This window comes from Entelurus aequoreus, linkage group LG06, assembly GCF_033978785.1.
Source record: "Entelurus aequoreus isolate RoL-2023_Sb linkage group LG06, RoL_Eaeq_v1.1, whole genome shotgun sequence".
Taxonomy (NCBI): domain Eukaryota; kingdom Metazoa; phylum Chordata; class Actinopteri; order Syngnathiformes; family Syngnathidae; genus Entelurus; species Entelurus aequoreus.
The window spans coordinates 80,972,733-80,997,816 of NC_084736.1; the positions used below are offsets into that span (position 1 = coordinate 80,972,733).

The 25,084-nt window shown below is 41.4% G+C and overlaps 1 protein-coding gene across 9 annotated transcripts in view; it reads right to left on the minus strand.

Moving 5' to 3' along the window:
• Nucleotides 1-25,084, minus strand: part of arvcfb (ARVCF delta catenin family member b) — a 492,749-nt gene that overhangs the window by 341,997 nt on the left and 125,668 nt on the right. Inside the window, exon 1 of one of the 9 annotated variants that reach the window (XM_062051630.1) lies at nt 16,154-17,398. The exons of the other annotated variants lie outside the window; for them this stretch is intronic. The gene's annotated coding sequence lies outside the window, so the exon portion shown is untranslated. Of the gene's footprint in view, nt 1-16,153; nt 17,399-25,084 lie in introns of those variants that run through there. 9 annotated transcript variants of the gene reach the window in all.

Here is a 25,084-nt window from a genome sequence, read left to right on the forward strand (position 1 = left end):
GGGTTCCCTCCGGGTACTGCGGCTTCCTCCCACTTCCAAAGACAGGTATAGCTCGGTTGGTAGAGCGGCCGTGCCAGCAACTTGAGGGTTTCAGGTTCGATCCCCGCTTCCGCCACCCTAGTCACTGCCGTTGTGTCCTTGGGCAAGGCACTTACGCCAAATAGCGAAAGTGAAACCGCTTCTATCATGACATGATCTCGAGAAATTAATCCACGCCTTTATCTCGACTCGTCTTGACTACTGCAATGTCCTGTATGTAGGCATTAGCCAGGCCTCCCTCGCCCGCCTGCAGCTCGTGCAGAACTCTGCTGCTCGTCTGCTAACACAGACCCGCAGACGTGAGCACATCACCCCTATATTAGCGTCCCTTCACTGGCTCCCTGTGCGTTACCGAATCAATTTTAAACTCCTTTTATTTGTTTTTAAATGTCTAAACAACCTCGCGCCAACATATCTCTCCGACCTCCTTCAGCCTTGCTGCCCCACCCGATCCCTAAGATCAGCCGATCAGCTGCTACTGACGGTCCCGGACACAAGGCTGAAGCTTAGAGGTGACAGAGCTTTCGCCGCTGCTGCTCCCAAGCTCTGGAACGACCTACCTCTGAGTGTTAGACAAGCCTCCTCTCTTCCTGTTTTCAGATCTCTCTTAAAAAACATACTTTTATTCCATGGCTTTTAACACTGAGTGGTATCCATCCTGCAATGGCGCCCCCTAATACACCTGCTGTGAACCTGTTTTTATGTTTTATTTTTTTTTATTTTATTTTTTTTTATCGTGTTCTGTTTGTGTTGTGTTGTGTTTGCTCGGTTCTCGTATTATCTTTTAACCTGCCCATTGTACAGCACTTTGGCTACCCCTGTGGTAAATTTTAAATGTGCTTTATAAATAAAGTTGATTTGATTTGATTTGACTTTACCCACCTGCTCCCAGTGCCACCCACACTGCTTTAAATGTAACTTAGATATTGGGTGTCACTATGTAAAGTGCTTTGAGTCACTAGAGAAAAGCGCTATATAAATATAATTCACTTCACTAAATCTTGTTTTTTCTACATAGAATTAATTTTTTCAACATGTTGTTTATACCAACTACCGTATTGTCCGTACTATAAGGCGCACTTAAAATCCTTTTTTCCCCCCTCAAAACTCGACCGTGCGCCGGTGCGCCTAATGTACGGATTAATTCTGGTTTTGCTTACCCAAATCGAAGCAATTTTATTTGGTACATGGTGTAATGATAAGTGTGACCAGTAGATGGCAGTCACACATAAGAGATAAGTGTAGACTGCACTACGTTGGCAATATGACTCAAGTAAACAACACCAACATTGTATATGTTCCATTGAAAACATAGAACATTACACACGGCGCTCAAAAATCTATCAAAATGTTTTAGTACGACTTTGGTAAGCTATGAAGCCACACCGCTTGATGTGCTTCAACATAGGAGTGTTATTATGGTGTGTGTATAAAGTAAGACATATTATTTGGTATTTTGTTTCGCAATATTATGCAAAAGCAACTTTTCTTACCTTCTTGTACCTGCTGATCTGTATTTGGGATCTGCATAAATCCTGAAAAATTGCGCGCATCCGCCTTTGTAGTCCGTGCCTAAACCGTAGTCGATAAACTTCTTCTTTTTCTCTATCTTCTTGTTATGGGACATTCATCCTCCGCTGTTGCCATTTCTAATATAAAGTAGTGTAAAGTTCTTACTTATATCTGTCAGTAAACTCGCCATGAAAGCGCTAAAACATACCGGTGTCGTGAGTTGACATTATTCACCCAAGGAACTTTAGTTATGAGAGAGTTCCGGTCGGACGGTTTTTCACCGTGTTGTTGTTTCCGGATGAGGAGATGCTATTATTGATTGAAGTAAAGTCTGAATGTCATTAAAACAGTTAGCGCCATCTTCTGACACTTCTTCCACTCCCGTCCTTGCACGCTACACCGCTACAACAAAGATGACGGGGAGAAGGTGAGCCATGTAAATAAGTTAGGGGGTTAGGGTTAGGGTTAGGGTTAGGGTTAGGGTTAGGGTTAGGGTTAGGGGGTTGGGGTTAGGGTTGGTAGGGATAGAGTTAGGGTTAGGGATGGGGTTAGGGTTAGGGTAGCGGTGCATCCTGAAGCGACTGTCAGAAAGCGGCTTGAAGATGATGTGTAAAACATCATCTATGCAACATTTTGACCAAAGAACCACCATTACATGTTATGTAGACCACAAGGAAGTCTTTTATATTCAGGAAAAAATAATAATAATATGACTTCTTTAATGTGCCCTATAATCCTTATATATGAAAAAAGATCAAAAATAGGCCATTCGTCGGCAATGCACCCTATGGTCCGGATAATACGGTACTGTATAATTCAATGGGACCACATCGTAAGCAGATACAATTGAAATGGACACCAGCTGATTCATTGTTAACAATGTCATTATAATTGTGGTTAACTGGAGGAAACACAAACAACTCAACAAATCCATTCGGGTGAAGAGAAGCTTGAAAGTGAAGTGAGCGTTCAGCGTGAAGGTCACCAGCGAAGCATCGACGCTAACAGTCATACCTCCTGCTAGGAAATTAGCCGCGGTAATTACTTCTCCCATGCAAAGAGGAAATACTTCTGATTGTAGAAGATGAGCAGAAATACAACCGGAGCCCAATCTGCATGTAAAACATCTCGGGGCTGAGAATTAGCATCCAGTCAAAGTCTCTTACATGGGCTGAAACAACCTCACTGTCCCCCGGGAAACCACAGGAATTCAGCCAAATGTAATTTGCCATCGTCACAATTCTGGTCAAATAAAGCTTTTATTTTTAGAAACGAGTCCCGATTTCCCCGAGCTGGACTTTGAGAGGTGTGTCACCTGGAGGCGGAAAAGGCCGCCGGGAGACTATGAAAACATAGCAAAGTTGTCTCCAGTTTCGGACAAAAGGTCTTTGTCTCTTTTTTTTTTTTTTTAGAAAACAAAATGTTTTTACTGCAGAGACATCTTTCATGCCAAATCAAAGAAACATAACCAGATGGCTCACATGTGCAGCTGCTGGAATCTGACAAATGAAGTGATTCCAGCTTTGTTTTGATAATGAGAGAATATGAAATCTATTTTGACCAATGTTGAGAATTTTTTAATGCTTTTTTTTTTGTAAATAACTTTAAAAAAAGAGAAAAGTGGCTGTGGAGGGGGGCGTGGTCTGCGGGCCTGCCGGGGTGAGTAGATTGCCCAGCTGGGGCAATACTTGCCAACCTTGAGACCTCCGAATTCGGGAGATGGGGGGCGGGGGGTGTTGGGGGTGTGTTAATTAATTAATTTTTCAAACTGAGACTCACTGACTATGGCTCATTTTCTGTGAAGAACATATATCAGAATACATATTTAATGACCACACACCATACACCCCCCCTACACATTTCTATTACATATAAGATGTCCGGGTCCAGTGGACCCGGGGCTAATAGAAGTGTGGAAATTGATGTTCTGTGTACCACACACACACACAGCAGGCCTAGACAGGAGGAGGACAGAGTGTAGGTACACAGAACATCAGAGGGTAAAATGTGCGACAAAATGAGAGCAGACAGTGTTGACAAACAATGTTGCAACCTTGTGTGGGAACCGCAGGTGCAGAAACACAAAAGAAGAATCCCTGTGGGATGCAGAAACTGGCAGAGAAATTTTCCGCGCAACGTTCATATTGTTGTTACTCAGCCAGCATTTTGTGGCTTTTAATGCCTCACAATCAAACACTTGTATGTTAAAATACTGAACAGATGTTTATTGGGATAAGGTAAACATCTGTTCAGTATTTTAACATAAAAGTGTTTGATTGTGAGGCATTAAAAGCCACAAAATGCAACGGGTCCATCAGACCCACAAACGCTGGCTGAGTAACAACAATATGAACATTACACAAGGGTTAACTCACAACCTACCGATCTCAGGGCGGACGCTCTAACCACTAGGCCACTGAGTATGTCATTATCATACATTATTGTCACATTACCATGGAACCTCAAGTGATGAACCCCACATTGTATTAACTTTTTGATTTACAAACCGCAGACCTTGTCTCGTTGTACGGAGTATTTTAGTCAACTAAAATGTTGAGGAATATATTCAATGTTTCATGGATTTTTTTCCATGTGATCCTTCAAACTGATTGTTGCCGGTTAAGTCAAGACGTAGTTAATTCACAGATGGTTCCAAGTGAGAAACTGTTCAAACCGTTTACCAAACTTCCAACTTCTGGTCAATACTGCAGACTGAAGAAACAATTCAAATGTTTGGAAATACTATTACTGTTAGAATAATTGTTTGTGAGTTATCACAAAAAACTTTGTGTTGAAATGAGTTCCAGGCAAGAAGACAAAAGCTATCTTTGAAACCTACCAAGAGTAAGGCTCGTAAAACTCCACTATTTTTTTTGGGGGGGAAGCAAGATGAAGGTGTTCCTGTGTTCTTTCATGTATGGTAATCAACAGAAAGATATTGTTCTAACCCAAGGACTTCAAAGCGGAGAGATGACAGGATCTGCCCAATTTCCAGACGACCTCTTTTTGAAGTATTTTATGAACTCTTTTTGAACTATTTTATGGAACTCTTTTTGAACTGACCTTTCCTGTGAATTTATTTATGTGTATTGGGGCGGTTACCGTGCCAGCAACTTGAGGGTTCCAAGTTTGATTCCCGCTTCCGCCATCCTAATCACTACCGTTGTGTCCTTGGGCAAGACACGTTACCCACCTGCTCCCAGTGCCACCCACACTGGTTCAAATGTTACTTAGATATTGGGTTTCACTATGTAAAGCGCTTTGAGTCACCAGAGAAAAGTGCTATATAAATATAATTCACTTCACTGTGAACTTTTTGCGACCTTCATCCTTTGGAAACAGCCGTGGCCATGTGGTCGGGGAGGGTCCAAAATAAAAGAAAGAGGCGTGCAATCTTTTGGCAGAGCGGGCTGAGATACCGTACAAGGGTACAGTGTACAGACGACTCTCCTCAATATTGAGTCCAAATTGAATTCTGTCTCTGTTTAATTCTTTGCCTTTTGTCTTGTTTAATAGATGTCATCAGTGTTTGAACCTGACAATTACTACTACTACTACTACTACTATTTCTCCAGTATTATCCAACATGACTTCTCTTTTTGTCCGTCACTCTTGCTCTCCGGAACAAGTTCGTGGAGGTGGAAGGCAGGAGCAGATGACAACTGGTTACTGCTTCTTCATTTTATACGACGTCGTAATTCTCCGGGAGGCGGTGGCAGGAAAAGGGTGAGGCGAAGGAAGAGATCGGGGCTGATAGAAGGGTAACGCACGCCATTTCTGAGCCATCACTCGCCAAGACAGAAAGCCTCAATCCATCACCTCCTTACTGAAGTCCTTCCTCCCCGTCGGCTTAAAAAAAGACCAAAAAACCTGGCGTCTACTTCGTTTTGACAGTTTGTGTGTGTGTGTGTGTGTGTGTGTGTGTGTGTGTGTGTGTGTGTGTGTGTGTGTGTGTGTGTGTGTGTGTGTGTGTGTGTGTGTGTGTGTGTGTGTGTGTGTGTGTGTGTGTGTATGCGGCATCAATATGACCTAGATTCCTGAATGTCCCGGCTGTCAATCAAAGGTGAGAACGATTTGCGTTATTTTATTTGTATTTTTCTATAATAAAGTTGATGGATTATTTCTGAGTATACATTTATTTTACAAGTCTTGAAAAGTTTCAGGGACACATTTCTAATGACATACCGTATTTCCTTGAATTGGCGCAGGGAATATAGTATTCGCACGTCTAGAATTACTGCCGGGTCAAACTGGTTTCTCAAAATAATTAACGCATGCTTGGCCTTATCGCTGGTTCATTATTAGCACCGGATCAAATTCGTTACGCAAAATATTAATTTTATTATCGCATGTCTATAATTTTCGCCGGGTCAAACTCGTTTCGCAAAATATTTAGCATATGTCTAGAACTTCCGCCGGGTCAAATTCGTTACGTCACGAGTGACGCTTTACCTGTCCTCATTTTCAAAATGGAGGAAGCTGATTTCAGTAGTTTGCAATCGCACAAAGGAAAAAAGATAAAGAGTTATTCAGTAGGATTTAAGGTCCAAGCTATTGAATACCGGTACGGTATGCTAAAAAGAACAGTAAGCAGCTATGTTTTATTAATATACCGTAGCTGCGTGTGTCAAATACGGTATGAGTCATTAAATGACTCCCGCCTCCTGGTGGTAGAGGGCGCTAGTGATCCTTCTTGCGATTTCCGGTACTGCAGAAGAAGTGACAACACGCAGCAACAGATCGTCTTTTTTTTCCTCTCGCCTGAACTTTTAACATGGAGGATTACATACCGGTATCTAAAATAAAACAGCTTTCTAAACTGGACTTTCAATGGAAGCAGGAGGTAATAATTAAAGGAATATCTCCATCGAGACAGAGAGAATTTTAAAACTGAAGAAAGAAAATAAGGAAGACTTCGATAAACAAGTTATCGATGCTTTTGGTCAGAAGGAGCTGCAAATGGACTCCATTTATAAGTACAGGTAAGACCATAATAACGTTTTTTTTTATTAAATGTGCTTTTCATGATGGTATGCTTACATCACACTCAAAGCTCACGCCTAAATTTACCGCATTCCTTTTGGTAAACGCCGGAGTGAGAAGAGGTTTTAAAATAATTAGCGCATGCACAGCCATCCCGCAGGCTTCCGGTAAACGCCGGAGTGACAGGAGGTTTTAAATTAATTAGCGCCCCCGCGGCTATTCAAGGAAATATGGTACCTTGATTTGAGAAGCTCACAGCAAGGTAATACAGTCTGCCTGATCCCTCCACGGTCTTACGATCAGTGTGAAGACAAAGTATTTTATTTTGAAAGTAAACCGGATACTTTATTTTGTGTTTGTGCATCACTATACTATACTAATACCGGTATACCGTACAACGCTAAGTATGATGCCAAAATATTATTTTTCCTGTAGCAATCGTTGTCGTCTTTCAAGCAATCATGAGCTGTCTTGCAGCGGACAAACAAGTAAACAAGTGACCCGTCGACTGAAAGGTAAAAAGAAGTCAATAGCGGAGACAGACAAGCTTTCCCTCGGCGCCACAAAACCTACTGACATTGACGGCGAACGGCTGAATTCTTACTGAAGAAATTCCGGAGAGGAATTTCACAGCTGCCAAATACGAACAAATTGACAAGCCAAAAACACTGTCAGGAAAATGTGTTTCTGTCAGGTAACTGGGGAGATCAAAACATCACAAGTGCGGTTTGGTAAAAAAAAAGAAAAATATATATATAATAAATGGATTTCAACCATGTGAAAGAAACGCTGTGTCAGCACCCGAATACAACTCAACTGAGAAAAAAAATAAAACCTCTGTTACAAACCCCGTTTCCATAAGAGTTGGGAAATTGTGTTAGATGTAAATATAAACGGAATACAATGATTTGCAAATCATTTTCAAGCCATATTCAGTTGAATATGCTACAAAGACAACATATTTGATGTTCAAACTCATAAACAATTTTTTTTTTTGCAAATAATCATTAACTTTAGAATTTGATACCAGCAACACGTGCCAAAGAAGTTGGGAAAGGTGGCAATAAATACTGATAAAGTTGAGGAATGCTCATCGAACACTTATTTGGAACATCCCACAGGTGTGCAGGCAAATTGGGAACAGGTGGGTGCCATGATTGGGTATAAAAGTAGCTTCCAGGAAATGCTCAGTCGTTCACAAACAAGGATGGGGCGAGGGTCACCACTTTGTCAACAAATGCGGGAGCAAATTGTTGAACAGTTTAAGAAAAACATTTCTCAACCAGCTATTGCAAGGAATTTAGGGATTTCACCATCTACGCTCCGTAATATCATCAAAGGGTTCAGAGAATCTGGAGAAATCACTGCACGTAAGCAGCTAAGCCCGTGACCTTCCATCCCTCAGGCTGTACTGCATCAACAAGCGACATCAGTGTGTAAAGGATATCACCACATGGGCTCAGGAACACTTCAGAAACCCACTGTCAGTAACTACAGTTGGTCGCTACATCTGTAAGTGCAAGTTAAAACTCTCCTATGCAAGGCGAAAACCGTTTATCAACAACACCCACAAACGCCATCGGCTTCGCTGGGCCTGAGCTCATCTAAGATGGACTGATACAAAGTGGGAAAGTGTTCTGCGGTCTGACGAGTCCACATTTCAAATTGTTTTTGGAAACTGTGGACGTCGTGTCCTCCGGAACAAAGAGGAAAAGAACCCTCCGGATTGTTATAAGCGCAAATTTCAAAAGCCAACATCCGTGATGGCATGGGGGTGTATTAGTGCCCAAGACATGGGTAACTTACACATCTGTGAAGGCGCCATTAATGCTGAAAGGTACATACAGCTTTTGGAGCGACGTATGTTGCCATCCAAGCAACGTTATCATGGGCGCCCCTGCTTATTTCAGCAAGACAATGCCAAGGCACGTGTTACAACAGCGTCCAGACCTGTCTCCCATTGAAAATGTGTGGCGCAATATGAAGCCTAAAATACCACAACAGAGACCCCGGACTGTTGAACAACTTAAGCTGTACATCAAGCAAGAATGGGAAAGAATTCCACCTGAGAAGCTTCAAAAATGTGTCTCCTCAGTTCCCAAATGTTTACTGAGTGTTGTTAAAAGGAAAGGCCATGTAACACAGTGGTAAAAATGCCCCTGTGACAACTTTTTTGCAATGTGTTGCTGCCATTAAATTCTAGTTTCTCAGTGGGAACATTAAATATCTTGTCTTTGCAGTCTATTCAATGGAATATTGTCTTGATATGTGGTCTGGATTATGTTTTTTTGTTATTTTCTGTTAGTTTAAGACTCCACTAGTTCCTGTTTTTGTGCATCCTTGTTTGTTTTAGTTCCTGACTTTTGTCCTGTGTAGGATTTATTAATTAATAAATATGTTCTAACTATCGGGGGATCACACTCCTCAGCCTTCCCGGTAAGGTCTATTCAGGTGTACTGGAGAGGAGGCTACGCCGGATAGTCGAACCTCGGATTCAGGAGGAACAGTGTGGTTTTCGTCCTGGTCGTGGAACTGTGGACCAGCTCTATACTCTCGGCAGGGTCCTTGAGGGTGCATGGGAGTTTGCCCAACCAGTCTACATGTGCTTTGTGGACTTGGAAAAGGCATTCGACCGTGTCCCTCGGGAAGTCCTGTGGGGAGTGCTCAGAGAGTATGGGGTATCGGACTGTCTGATTGTGGCGGTCCGCTCCCTGTATGATCAGTGTCAGAGCTTGGTCCGCATTGCCGGCAGTAAGTCGGACACGTTTCCAGTGAGGGTTGGACTCCGCCAAGGCTGCCCTTTGTCACCGATTCTGTTCATAACTTTTATGGACAGAATTTCTAGGCGCAGTCAAGGCGTTGAGGGGATCCGGTTTGGTGGCTGCGGGATTAGGTCTCTGCTTTTTGCAGATGATGTGGTCCTGATGGCTTCATCTGGCCAGGATCTTCAGCTCTCACTGGATCGGTTCGCAGCTGAGTGTGAAGCGACTGGGATGAGAATCAGCACCTCCAAGTCCGAGTCCATGGTTCTCGCCCGGAAAAGGGTGGAGTGCCATCTCCGGGTTGGGGAGGAGATCTTGCCCCAAGTGGAGGAGTTCAAGTACCTCGGAGTCTTGTTCACGAGTGAGGGAAGAGTGGTTCGTGAGATCGACAGGCGGATCGGTGCGGCGTCTTCAGTAATGCGGGCGCTGTATCGGTCCGTTGTGGTGAAGAAGGAGCTGAGCCGCAAGGCAAAGCTCTCAATTTACCGGTCGATCTACGTTCCCATCCTCACCTATGGTCATGAGCTTTGTGTTATGACCGAAAGGACAAGATCACGGGTACAAGCGGCCGAAATGAGTTTCCTCCGCCGGGTGGCGGGTCTCTCCCTTAGAGATAGGGTGAGAAGCTCTGCCATCCGGGAGGAGCTCAAAGTAAAGCCACTGCTCCTCCACATCGAGAGGAGCCAGATGAGGTGGTTCGGGCATCTGGTCAGGATGCCACCCGAACGCCTCCCTAGGGAGGTGTTTAGGGCACGTCCGACCGGTAGGAGGCCACGGGGAAGACCCAGGACACGTTGGGAAGACTATGTCTCCCGGCTGGCCTGGGAACGCCTCGGGATCCCCCGGGAAGAGCTAGACGAAGTGGCTGGGGAGAGGGAAGTCTGGGCTTCCCTGCTTAGGCTGCTGCCCCCGCGACCCGACCTCGGATAAGCGGAAGAAGATGGATGGATGGATGGATGGATAAATATGTTCCTACCTTCACGCCTTGTCTGGAAAAGTCAGTTTGCTTCCTGGGAGAACAATCCTCGCAGTAAGCTGCGAACATTAAATCATGTTTTCCTGCACCCAGCCTGCCACCTCTGCATCTTGGGATCCAGATAATGTTTATTGGGATAAGGTAAACATCTGTTCAGTGTTTTAACATAAAAGTGTTTGATTGTGAGGCATTAAAAGCCACAAAATGCAACGGGTCCATCAGACCCACAAACGCTGGCTGAGTAACAACAATATGAACAATTACACAAGGGTTAATTAAACCTAAACAATCAGTCAGTTATCATGTAAAAACACAATAAAAGAGAGTTGAAAAGCATTTTTTGTCCACAAAATACCCACACCAAAGAATATCAATAATGCATTTGGCTCCATATACAGAGAAATCCAGCCCGCGTTGTATCTGCGCTGCCATCTATTTGACACTAATCTGTTTATTGTTGACACTGAAGCACTTTAATGATGGTTTTTCCTCCAAGCTGGAGGGAAAGAATTACTCGGAATTCACCCACACTGCTGCTGCTACGCTGTTTTGTGAATATTGATGACCATGAAAGTTATTTAGAACATGATGACAAGATTGCTCGGAAGTAATTCACATGTTGCACAATCCATCTTGTCCAAAGAGGAGTAGAATGAAGCAGAGCTTGGAATAATATCCGCACTATATGCGGTGATATCACTGCTGCAGAGTGGCACTTGTATATTGACCCGTATGAGAGCAACAGATATGTTGGGGGAAACCATCTCCTCTTGTAATAGACATGCTTTACTATCCGGTCCGCCTGTTGTAATGATTTGTTTACACCAAGAAGACACTTGGAGAGAAGTGTATTGATGGGCTCGTCTCACTTTTCTTAGCCACATCGCAAGGAAAAACACAGCTGCAAGTATAAACCTCGTTTCCATATGAGTTGGGAAATTGTGTTAGATGTAAATATAAACGGAATACAATGATTTACAAATCATTGTATTCATTTGTCATAGACTTTGTCATGAGGAAGTCTGTCGTCGGAGCAAACCTCGGCATGAAGTGGGGAGGGGGCAGACTGGCAGATCTGGACTCTGCGGACGACTTGGCTCTGCTTAGCCATTCCTACGCTGCACTCCAAAAATTGACCAACAATCTGCATGAGCAAGGGGGAAAAGTCGGCCTACGTATAAGCCAAGAGAAGACAAAGGCCATGACCGTCGCACAAGACTAAAACTTTCCACTGCTCACCGTAGGCGAACATGGCATAGAGTACGTTGAGAACTTCACGTATCTTGGAAGCAACATCTCAAACACTGGAGACGCAGAAAAGGATGTACAAACCAGAATCGGAAAAGCTGCAGGAGTCTTCCAACGCCTCCGGAACATCTGGTCATCAAAATCTATCAGTACGTCCACAAAGCTGCGCCTCTATATGTCAGTGGTCATCGCTACAGTGACCTATGCCTGTGAGACGTGGATGAAGACATCAAGCATTACTAACAAGCTGGATGTCTTCCACCGACGGTGCCTCAGATCCATCTTGAGGATCTCATGGAGAGACCACATCACCAATGAAGAGGTGATGAGAAGGGCAGGGGTAGCACCATTGTCGGACATAGTCTCTGACATGAGAAGGAGAATGGCTGGACACGTACTCCGACTGCCAAGAGAGAGACCGGCAAGTGTGGCAATGGACTGGGTGCCAGAAGGGGGAAAGAGGAAGAGAGGACGGCCAAAGAAGACGTGGAGACAAACAGCCAAGGAAGACCTGAGAGAGATGGGAGTCAGCTGGCATGGACCAAGAAGGGTCGCCAGTGACCGGATCAAATGGAGGGGACTCGTCGCCCAATGTTCCAAAAGGAATTGGAGGAACTAAGTCTAAGTAAGTAAGTATTCCGTTTATATTTACATCCAACACAATTTCCCAACTCGTATGGAAACGGGGTTTGTAGAAGCATTAAGGTTGAGAGTTTAAGTACGGACAGCATGGTGTGTATCTAGAATTCTGATAAAACACAAACACAGAACATCATAACTTGACTCATTAGTCGTGGTGCATTCGTTTGCATTCATTACTTCTGCAAGCTCCTCGAGCTGCCATATATTATTAAAGGCCTACTGAAAGCCACTACTACCGACCACGTAGTCTGATAGTTTATATATCAATGATGAAATCTTAACATTGCAACACATGCCAATACGGCCGGGTTAACTTATAAAGTGACATTATAAATTTCCCGGGAAACTTCCGCTTGAAAACGTCTCTGTATGATGACGTATGCGCGTGACGCCACGACGGCAACGGAAGTATTCGGACCCATACAAACTGCTCTGTTTTCATCGCAAAATTCCACAGTATTCTGGACATCTGTGTTGGTGAATCTTTTGCAATTTGTTTAATGGACAATGGAGACTGCAAATAAGAAAGTTGTAGGTGTGATCGGTGTGTTAGCGGCGGATTACAGCAACACCAACACCAGGAGGTTGTGTTGTGTTTGAGTTGGATAGCAGACGCACTACCGTGAGTACAGCTTTGGCTTCCAAACATTTGATCGCTTGCCCGTACGTGCGTGTCGCTATGTGCATGTCACGTACGTAACTTTGGGGAAATATATGTTTCTTGCCGACTCTGATGGCGGCCGGGGTGTCGTCGAAAGCTACAACGCCCGCCGCCGCCGCTCCGTAGCTAAGTTAGCTTCAATTGTTAAGCTTCGCCAAGCTGGAAATTATTAACCGTGTATTTACATGTTCATGGTTTAATAGTATTTTTGATCTTCTGTCTATCCTTCCAGTCAGGGTTTTTTAAAATTTTGTTTCTATCTGCATTTGAGCCAGATGCTATCACGTTAGCTCCGTAGCTAAAGAGCTCCAACGATGTATTGTCGTGGGGATAAAAGTCACTGTGAATGTCCATTTCGCGTTCTCGACTCTCATTTTCAAGAGGATATAGTATCCGAGGTGGTTTAAAATACAAATCTGTGATCCACAATAGAAAAAGGAGAGAGTGTGGAATCCAATGAGCCAGCTTGTACCTAAGTTACGGTCAGAGTGAAAAAAGATACGTCCTGCACCGCCTCTCTAGTTCTTCACTCTAACGTTCCTCATCCACAAATCTTTCATCCTCGCTCAAATTAATGGGGTAATCGTCGCTTTCTCGGTCCGAATCTCTCTCGCTCCATTGTAAACAACGGGGAATTGTGAGGAATCCTACCTCCTGTGACGTCACGCTACTTCCGGTAGGGGCAAGGCCTTTTTTTTATCAGCGACCAAAAGTTGCGAACTTTATCATCGTTGTTCTATACTAAATCCTTTCAGCAAAAATATGGCAATATCGCGAAATGATCAAGTATGACACATAGAATAGATCTGCTATCCCTGTTTAAATAAAACAATTTAATTTCAGTAGGCCTTTAAGAACATTAATATCTCCAAATTCAGTAAATCACCAAAGCCTCAGCCTACCTACCTAAAACACAAAGTGTCGACTGGAGCCCCTGGAGACCGTGTGTGGTCGTAGTGTTGGTTTTACAATTAAATCTTCCAGACTGCAGAACTGGTCGAACCCAGGAAATACAAAAGAGATTCAAGCTAGAAGAACACAGCCTTCAATAGACGATGCCCCTTTAATTGTACGTTGACATCAATTCTCGGTTTTGTACTGAAATGTAAAAACTTTAATTAGAAAGACGAGAAGCAGGACGATTTAATGTTCCTATGCTCTAAGAAAATCATTATTATAGACATGACAATGATAGTCATCTGAACTAAAACACTGAATAATCCAAATATTAGTTTGAGTATCAGGCCCCCGAACGGGTTCAATCCGGCCCGCAAAATGCACTTGCTAAGTATAAAAATGAAATTATGAAATAAACTGGTATTCTAAATGTGTCCACTGGATGTCGCAATAGCAATTCCAGTGTAACCCACATTACACTGTTTAGAGATGACTAGTCAGCTGACTTTAAGCGCCCTCTGGCTTTTTTAAAAAAAAGCTACACTGCATCCAACTATGAAGAGATCCAGGTCATTCTGAACATCATGTATGCGTGTGGGTGTTAGAAAAATTATGTGTAAGTTGTCACACAACTTTAATATGCTTAAAGTCTGTTGCTATAGTTATTAGCTATTGTGCTCAAGCTGTATTTTTCCCATCTGTGCAAGGACAAAACTTCTTGTCTGAGGGGTGGCCTCAGCCGCAGATGTTATCTTTGTTTTACCCCGCTAACAGCCAAGGACTTCAAGGACCTCAGCGCAGATAAGACGACAGCACGCAGACGAAGCAGAGACGAGGCGAAATCACAAGGCCCCCAGCACATTCCTTCACGTATTGTGCGTACTGGAAGCTGCTTTGCATGATATGTGTGACCACTCTTTTTAGAGGCGGCCTCAGTGATGTTGACTGGGGAACTCCTGACTAAATAGAGGGACGCGGGAGCTGTACCTTAGAGCGTAGGGCGAGACTGTGACTAATGCTAGGTTCACACCAACGGCGCTTTGACGGCGCTTTAAAGCGGCATGCAAAGCGGCATGCAAAGTGGCGTTAAAGCGTAACAAAGCCTGATAAATAATAAACATAATATAACGGGAAAAAAAGAGAAATTGAAAAAATAAATGAATGTAAACATAATAAATAATAAACATAATATAACGAGAGAAAAAAAGAGAAATTGAAAAAATAAATGAATATAAAAAATAAAAGAAATGCCTTTTATTATTGTCAACAGGCATAAGAAATGAAAGATAGATATTTATTAAGATGACAAAGAAATAAAAGAAATAAATATATAAAACATAATAAATAATAAACATAATATAACAGAAAAAAAAGAGAAATTGAAAAAATAAATGAATATAAAAAATGTGTGTAAAACAGTATGCTGAGTTTTTCACTTTTTTTTTTACTTATTTGTTTATCATATTTGTCTTTTTTATTACATTATGTGTTTTATCCTGTATATAATAAAACAAAAAGAGAAATCAAATAAATAGATAAATCTAAAAAAAATAAATGAATATAAAAAATGTGTGGATAATTGCCTTTTATTATGTTCAACTAGCATAAGAAATGAAAGATAGATATTTATTAAGATGACAAAAATAAAAGAAATGAAGATATAAAACATAATATAACGGGAAAAAAAGAGGAATTGAAAAAATAAATGAATATAAAAAATGTGTGGAAAACAGTATACTGAGTTTTTCACATTTTTTTCTTATTTTTGTTGTAACCATGCACAACAGAGCTTGATAATCGTGTCAGAGCCTGATTTAAAGCGTCAGGATCGCATCAAAGCGTAATAAAGTTCAATAAAGCGTAATAAAACGTATCAAAGCGGGATTTAAAGCGTACCAAAGCGGGATCAAAGCGGCATCAAATCGTGAGGAACGGTAACAATGCGGCAACTAATTCGTATCAGAGCGTATCAAAGCATAACATTACTTCGGAGATCGGGATATTCGTGGAAAAATTGACAAAAATGACGGCGCTTTGCTCGCCGCTTTAAAGCGCGGCAAGCGCCGTTGGTGTGAACCAGGCATAAGCGTGCAGCTCCATGCGTTCTCCTCGTGAGCTAAATTGAACTCTGTCTCTGCATGATTCCTTGCTTCTTGTCTGTTTAATAAATGTCATCAGTGTTTGAACCTGACAGTGTGTTTGTTTTAAATGTGAGTTATATTTTTTTTTTAAATAGCAGTATAAAAAGATGGTGTGACCAAAAACATTTGCTCTGCCAAATAATTACGGATTTTAGCAGATTCTACTTTTCCCCATATGGTCACCTGCAGCAGCATGGCGGCTTGGCAGAGCAGCTCCCAGGAAATGAGCCAAGAAATAAGTGGCACTGATTGAACAGGTTCATGTCCACCCTCATCCATAACCAGGACTGACCTGCCACTCATTAGCGGATGATCCATCTTCACCACAAAGCACAGCATTGGCTGAGATCCCAGGAACACCTGTGAGGAGCACGCAAGCCGCGGTCCAATCGCTCGTAACCGGCCGCAGCTTCCGGAGGCAATTTCCCACACTGGGATTAGCAAAGCAATTTTTCAATGTTTTGCAAGAAAGCCAATTATACACATGGTCTACAGGAACCGATTAGCAAATAAGATGTATTTCTGTTGTGAATGGAGGAGACTTGTGGAGCAGAGATAACATTTTACAGCCTCTATTCAATCACAGGGAGTGATTGAAAGCTTGATGGAGCTACAAAACCCAAATCCAGTAAAGATGGCACCTTGTGTAAATTGTAAATAAAAACAGAATACAATGATTTGCAAACACTTTTCAACTTATATTCGTGGGTGCGTACAGAAGCCGCACATATCTTGTGACTGGGTCTGAACGATGTTAGAATGGATGAAAAGCGGACGTGACGACGGCTCGTAGAGTACGTTAAAGGTTAATTTGTTCAACCTTGGCCCGCGGCTTTGTTAAGTTTTACATTTTGGCCCACTCTGTATTTGAGTTTGACACCCCTGTGTTAGATTGTTAGTATGGACATAGACTTTTATATAACAGGCTACATATTTAATGAAATATAATTACTGTAATTTTACATGAATTTGAAAGTAATTTATGCCTGGTTCACACCAACGGCGCTCGCCGCGCTTTAAAGCGGCTAGCAAAGCGCCGTCATTTTTGTCAATTTTTCCACGAATATCCCGATCTCCGAAGTAATGTTATGCTTTGATACGCTCTGATACTCTCTGATACGCTCTGATACGAATTAGTTGCCGCTTTGTTACCGTTCCTCACAATTTGATCCCGCTTTGATACGCTTTAAATCACGCTTTGATACGTTTTATTACGCTTTATTGAACTTTATTATGCTTTGATGCGATCATGACGCTTTAAATCAGGCTCTGACACGATTATCAAGCTCTGTTGTGCATTGTTACAACAAAAATAAGAAAAAAATGTGAAAAACTCAGTATACTGTTTTCCACCCATTTTTTATATTCATTTATTTTTTCAATTTCTCTTTTTTTTCCGTTATATTATGTTTTATATCTTCATTTATTTTATTTTTGTCATCTTAATAAATATCTATCTTTCATATCTTATGCTAGTTGAAAATAATAAAAGGCAATTATCCGCACATTTTTTATATTCATTTATTTTTTCAATTTCTCTTTTTTTTCGTTATGTTATGTTTTATATCTTAATTTCTTTTATTTTTGTCATCTTAATAAATATCTATCTTACATTTCTTATGCTAGTTGAAAATAATAAAAGGCAATTATCCACACATTTTTTATATTCATTTATTTTTTACATTTCTCTTTTTTTTCTCGTTATGTTATGTTTTATATCTTCATTTCTTTTATTTTTGTCATCTTAATAAATATATATCTTTCATTTCTTATGCTAGTTGAAAATAATAAAAGGCAATTATCCACACATTTTTTATATTCATTTAGTTTTTCAATTTCTCTTTTTTTTCTCGTTATATTATGTTTTATATCTTCATTTATTTTATTTTTGTCATCTTAATAAATATCTATCTTTCATTTATTATGCTAGTTGAAAATAATAAAAGGCATTTCTTTTATAAAACGTAACATATTCTCTTTATTATTAACATTTTCATACAGAAAAATATAGACAGTTATGTCAAACTGCAACATCAAACAGCAAACTCTAACAGAAGTACAGAAACAATGATCATCGTATAAAAAAGGTAATGATGCAAAAGAGAATGGATTTGTAATCTTGTGTTGGTTTTACATAAAAGTTTCAATGTCACTAGTCAATATCACTGTCACTTCCTATTTGTAGGGGTCCGCGCTTTGAACCAAGATCTGTTAAGCTTTCCTACGCTTTTAGTCAAGTTTTGCTGAGCTTTGTCACGCTTTGTCACGCTTTGATACGCTCTCGGCGCTTTATTCCATTCTTGACAGAGCGCAGAATTTTTTTAAACCGTTTAAAAAAATTTGGCGAACTTGCCGCATGTCCCGCTTCACTACAAGCTTTCCCACCATCCATTAGGACCCTCACGCTTTAATCAGGCTTTGTTACGCTTTAACGCCGCTTTGCATGCCGCTTTAAAGCGCCGTTAAAGCGCCGTTGGTGTGAACCTAGCATTAAGAAAACAGAAAATGCTATGTATAATTAATTTGGTATTTTTTTGTAAAAAAAAATTTGAAATATACATAGTTTGTCATTACTGGCATATTACTTAAAATAACAGGCGGATTGTTTATTTACAGATAGTGTCTTCAATGCTACAGATTTATAAACTATTTTTTAAAAAAATAGAAAAATTACAGTAGAAATTTAGAGTAAATTAACCATAAAAATAGGTATTTTTTTTACAGTGTAGTATATCATGCAAAAGTGCAGATTCCAACCATTGAAAGACTTAGTATAGTTGAACTTCTTCTTTCGTGTATCGTCTTGATATGTTGTCCATCTTCGTGTCGTGTAGCCACTCCCTCGTCTCAGGTCCCACTTGGAAGAGGCCCTCCTCTGAAGGTGGTCTATGCCGGGGACAGGTGGTGATGATGTGGTCGGCAGTCTGCTCAGGCTCCCCGCACTCACACGCTGCACTGTCTGTTAGGCCCCACTTCTTCATGGACGCTTTGAAGCAACCAACCCCTGTGCGAAGGCGGTTCAGGAGGGTCCATTGCCGGCGAGGTAGATCTTCTCCCTCCACGCCACCTCCAGGATCCTGGATGTAATGGTGTAGGCGTGTCTGTCCTGCTGACTCCCACTCCTGCTTCCATTCCGCTGCCAGCCAGGCTTTGGCAGTCAGATCCTCCGGGATGGAAACAAGCATCTCTTGTGCGGCCTGATTGTATGGGTGGCGGGACTTGAGTCTGCTTGGAGGTGTTGCCATGGTGGTGGTTTCATGGAGGAGGTGCTAGCTGTGTTACTGGGCTTTCCTTGCCATGGCGAGGGTAGCGGCCTCTAGCCGTAGGCCGGCTGGCGCTATCCCTGCTAGGACTGGCAGGTAGACCACGGGGGTGGGTTTCAGGCAGCCACTTATGATCCGGAGGGCATTGTTGATGGCCGTATCGACCTTCTTGGCATGTGGGCTTCTACACCAGGTTGGGGCACAGTACTCAGCTGCAGAGAATATGAGGGCTTGTTTGGAGATACGTAGTACCTTGGCCGAGGCCCCCCAGGTTGTACCAGCTAGGCGCCGGATGAGTGAGACCCTTGCTGTTACTTTAGCCCTCACTTCATCCAAATGTTGTTTGTAGGACAGTGTCCTGTCCAAGCGTACGCCCAGGTACTTTGGGGCCTGCTGGAACTCCAGGGGTTTGTTGTCCACTAAGATCTCCAGCTCCCTTCTTGCTTCCCTGTTGCAGAGGTGGAATGCTGCTGATACAGTCTTTCCCTTACTGAGCTGCAGTCGCCAGCTTCGAAGGTAGGCAGCCAGGACGTCCATGTCCTGATTGAGACCCTCTTCAACCGCCTTCCATGTGGGCCGGTGTAGCATGATGGCTAGGTCATCCGCGTATCCATACCTTCTAGATGTCGTCACCGGTAGGTCAAAGATGTAGATGTTGAAGAGCATCGGTGAGAGGACAGACCCTTGTGGGACCCCGTATAGTTGAATATAGACGGTCATTAGAAAACATCACTGCACATCATAATGGCAGCTACACTTTACATCTTAAACATCTAAAAAAAAATTGGGGGAATGTCCGGCTAACAATATTGCAGGGCATCCATTGCAGACACATATTCCTGACCAGTACAAGTCCAGAGGTTTTGACGTAATGTAATCAATCAAAACGGTAACGATAGACCTGAAAATTGACATTGTGTTCAAAAGACTTCATAAGTCTTGAACAGTATCTTGTTGTTCCCTTTTATATTCAGCAACTGAAAAAGTTTTTAAACCAAAACAATTCACAAATGAGGCTGGTCTGCGTGGGGGGAAGAGTACTTGCTGTTTTTGACAGGACGTCTCATTATAATCCCTTTCATCAGATTGCTGACGGTTAAATCTGCAAAACACTTCTCAGGCAGCGTAAGTCCCAGATGTCAGCCGGTCCAAAGAAACAATGCTTCATTAGTGGTAAGATTACAGAGGTTACGGTGAAGTTAAAGGTTGTAGGCGGATGTCTGGCTAACATTATTGCAGTCCATCCATTGCAGACACATATTCTTGACTAGTACAAGTCCAGAGATTATATTACGCCTATACTGTATATACCTTTATATACTTAGAAACATACCTATACTGTATATGCCTTTATATACTTATAAACATACCTATACTCTATATACCTTTATATACTTATAAACATACCTATACTGTATATACCTTTATATACTTATAAACATACCTATACTGTATATACCTTTATATACTTATAAACATACCTACACTGTATATACCTTTATATACTTATAAACATACCTATACTGGCTCACCTGCACTGGCTTCCTGTGCACTTAAGATGTGACTTTAAGGTTTTACTACTTACGTATAAAATACTACACAGTCTAGCTCCATCCTATCTTGCTGATTGTATTGTACCATATGTCCCGGCAAGAAATCTGTGTTCAAAGAACTCCGGCTTATTAGTGATTCCCAGAGCCCAAAAAAAGTCTGCGGGCTATAGAGCGTTTTCTATTGGGGCTCCAGTACTCTGGAATGCCCTCCCGGTAAAAGTTAGAGATGCTACCTCAGTAGAAGCATTTAAGTCCCATCTTAAAACTCATTTGTATACTCTAGCCTTTAAATAGACCCCCTTTTTAGACCAGTTGATCTGCCGTTTCTTTTCTTCTCTCCTCTTCTCCCCTGTCCCTTGGGAGGGGGGGTTGCATGGGTCCGGTGGCCATGGATGAAGTGCTGGGTGTCCAGAGTCGGGACCCCGGGTGGACCGCTAGCCTGTGCATCGGTTGGGGACATCTCTGCGCTGCTGACCCGTCTCCGCTCGGGACGGTTTCCTGCTGGCCCCACTATGGACTGGACTCTCGCTGATGTGTTGGATCCACTGTGGACTGGACTTTCACAATATTATGTCAGACCCACTCGACATCCGTTGCTTTCGGTCTCCCCTAGAGGGGGGGGGGGGGGGGGTCCTCTCCAAGGTTTCTCATAGTCATTCACCGACGTCCCACTGGGGTGACTTTTTCCTTGCCCGTATGTGGGCTCTGTACCGAGGATGTCGTTGTGGCTTGTGCAGCCCTTTGAGACACTTGTGATTTAGGGCTATATAAATAAACATTGATTGATTGATTGATGCTCACTAGTTTTTCCACAGTCCTCTTCTCTGCCACCGTCACCAGTGAGTCCAGTTGTATTCCGATGTAATGTTCAATATTTTCAATGGAACATATAAAATGTTGGCGTTGTTTACTTGAGTCATATTGCCATCATAGTGCAATCTACACGTATCTCTTATGTTTGACTGCCATCTACTGGTCACACTTATCATCACGCCATGTACCAAAATAAAAATTAATTTGAGGTCGGCGAGCAAAACCAGAATTATTGCGTACATTAGACGCGCCGGGTTATAAGTCGCACTGTCGAGTTTTGAGGGAAAAAAATAGTTTAAGCGCGGAAAATGTGGTAAATGTCTAGGGCTGCAACTAACGATTAATCTGATAATCGATTAATCCGTCGATTATTACTTCGATTAATCGATTAATAATCGGATAAAAGAGACAAACTACATTTCTATCCTATCCAGTATCATATTGGGAAAAAAACAGCATACTGGCACCATACTTATTTTGATTATTGTTTCTCAGCTGTTTGTAAATGTTGCAGTTTATAAATAAAGGTTTAGTAAAAAATAAATAAATAAAAAAACAATTATTAAAAAAAAAAAAAAAAACTCTGCGCATGCGCATAGCATAGATCCAACGAATCGATGACTAAATTAATCGGCAACTATTTTAATAATCGACTTAATCGATTAGTTGTTGCAGCCCTATAAATGTCAAAAACAAAGTAGGAATATTGCACCTGTGCCGTGCAGAGGAAAGACGAGCACCAGCAACACAACATGTTACAACCATCGAGCCCTGTGTGTAGGGCAGGCTGGGAGATAAAGGACCCTGATTGGCAATCTGGAACAGGTGTGCCCAGACTGCCAATCGGGGACAGGCTTCAGGAGTGGCGAAGGCAAACAGGAAGTCAAACGAAAACAAGAGCGCAGGAAAGCAGCTTCATACAGAAATAAGGATGCGACGCACAAAGAAAATGTACTTTTGTTTCTCGCTCCAATTTAGGGTTGAGCTTTGTGCCTGCTGATAAATCGCATGCGTCCATCCCCTCCTTTCTGGGGCCATCTGGATCCACCATGGCAGTCCTCCCAGCATCCTCTCTGCTTCAGGGAGGAAAACCATCAGCAGCTGAATGTAGAGACGTCGAGTGGATTTATGTCGCCGCCGCCAGCGGCTTTGGCAGGCCACCGTCGTCCTCTTTCAAACATCAACTTTGAGGGTGATGCTGACGGTTGAATGAGGCCGCAGCTTTGTTGACGGAGGGCGTCGTGTCCAAGTATGTGTTGGTAGCCATTGTGGGCGAGGACGGCAGTACAATGTCCATTCCTCATACTTGCGTTCTTTGCCAATCAGCTCAATTTCAACCCTCTGTGATAATCACATGACCATCACGTCTTCGCCGACACGCTTTCTTCTCGTCAGCGCATCTTGCTTTTGTCTTCCGTTATTTCCTCCGCCTTTGTGGAAGACAAATGACCCGCTATATGCACTGCAAAAACTGAAATCTAAGTAAGATGAAATATCTCAAATAAGGCTGATATTTGCTTATTTTCTGTCTGATAAGATAATTCTTCTCACTAAGCAGATTTGATGTTAGAGTGTTTTACTTGTTTTAAGTGTTTTGCTCCTAAATGATCTCAGTAAGATATTACAGCTTGTTGCTGAGATTTGATGAGCTATATTGAGTAAAACATGCTTGAAACTAGAATATCAACTGTTGCAAAGCTGTGTCATCAACACTCACAAGTATAAAACTACTTTTTTAAAAGTAATCATTTCTTATTTCAAGCATGAAAAAAAAAATCATGACTTTGACACAATTGTGTGTCATAATTAAAACAAATGACAGCCAAATGGACTTTGCTGTTTTATTTTCAATGAAACAATAGAAAATAGGTACTCATATAGTAGTACAGTTGGCACAGTACAGTAAACTGACAGTTAATATTTAAACATTTAAAATGTGACATTTCAAACATTTTTGAACAGAAATAGTTCATGCACATTCAGATAAATTCTTCAAAATTACAATTAAAAAATTTTTGGCCGGGGGCCGGGCTGTATATATGCGCACTAATTGACTGAAAGAGCACGCACTTGGTGCGATGATGTCATGTTATCCATGGAAAAATGCATTTTTAGACAATATGATTTGCCTGAGCAGCTAGGAGACCCCGAGAGTAACAAGCGCTTGCTTTGTTGCCTTTCCATTAAGAACAATAAACTAGTTTTTAGTATAAGTTTGCTGGTTTCAAGAAATGTAATGCCGAGCACATATCATTATGTCAAGATAATTTTTATAGTCTTTGGTATGACTCGGCCGGGGTTTGAACTCACGACCTACTGATCTCAGGGCGGACACTCCAACCACTAGGCCACTGAGTAGTGTAAGTTGTAGTAAGTTGGAACACTTTGACCTGTTCAGTGGCCTTGTGGTTAGAGTGTCCGCCCTAAGATCGGTAGGTAGTGAGTCATACCAAATACTATAAAAATGGGAGCCATTACCTCCCTGCTTATATGGAGCATTCACACAATAATAATAAATAGATACATTTTGGTGTAGGAAGCCATAGGTGTGAATTCTTTGAAGCATTCACACAATAATAATAAATCAATCAATCAATCAATCAATATTTATTTATATAGCCCTAAATCAAATAGATGAATTATGGTGTAGAAAACCATATGTGTGAATTATTTGGAGCATTCACACAATAATAATAAATAGATGAATTTTGGTGTAGGAAACCATATGTGTGAATTATTTGGAGCATTCACACAGTAATAATAAATATATTAATTTTAGTGTAGGAAACCATATGTGTGAATTATTTGGAGCATTCACACAATAATAATAAATAGATGAATTTTGGTGTGGGAAACCAAATGTGTGAATTATTTGGAGCATTCACACAATAATAATAAATAGATTAATTTTGGTGTGGGAAACCAAATGTGTGAATTCTTTGGAGCATTCACACAATAATAATAAATAGATTAATTTTGGTGAAGAAAACCATATGTGTGAATTCTTTGAAGCGTTCACACAATAATAATAAATAGATTTATTTTGGTGTAGGAAACCATATGTGTGAATTATTTGGAGCATTCACGCGCTAATAATAAATAGATTAATTTTGGTGTAAGAAACCATATGTGTGAATTATTTGGAGCCTTCACACAATAATAATAAATAAATGAATTTTGGTGTAGGAAACCATATGTGTGAATTCTTTGGAGCATTCACACAATAATAATAAATAGATTAATTTTGGTGTGGGAAACCAAATGTGTGAATTCTTTGGAGCATTCACACAATAATAATAAATAGATGAATTTTGGTGTAGGAAACAATATGTGTGAATTATTTGGAGCATTCACACAATAATAATAAATAGATTAATTTTGGTGTGGGAAACCAAATGTGTGAATTCTTTGGAGCATTCACACAATAATAATAAATAGATGAATTTTGGTGTAGAAAACCATATGTGTGAATTCTTTGGAGCATTCACACAATAATAATAAATAGATTAATTTTGGTGAAGAAAACCATATGTGTGAATTCTTTGGAGCATTCACACAATAATAATAAATAGATACATTTTGGTGAAGGAAACC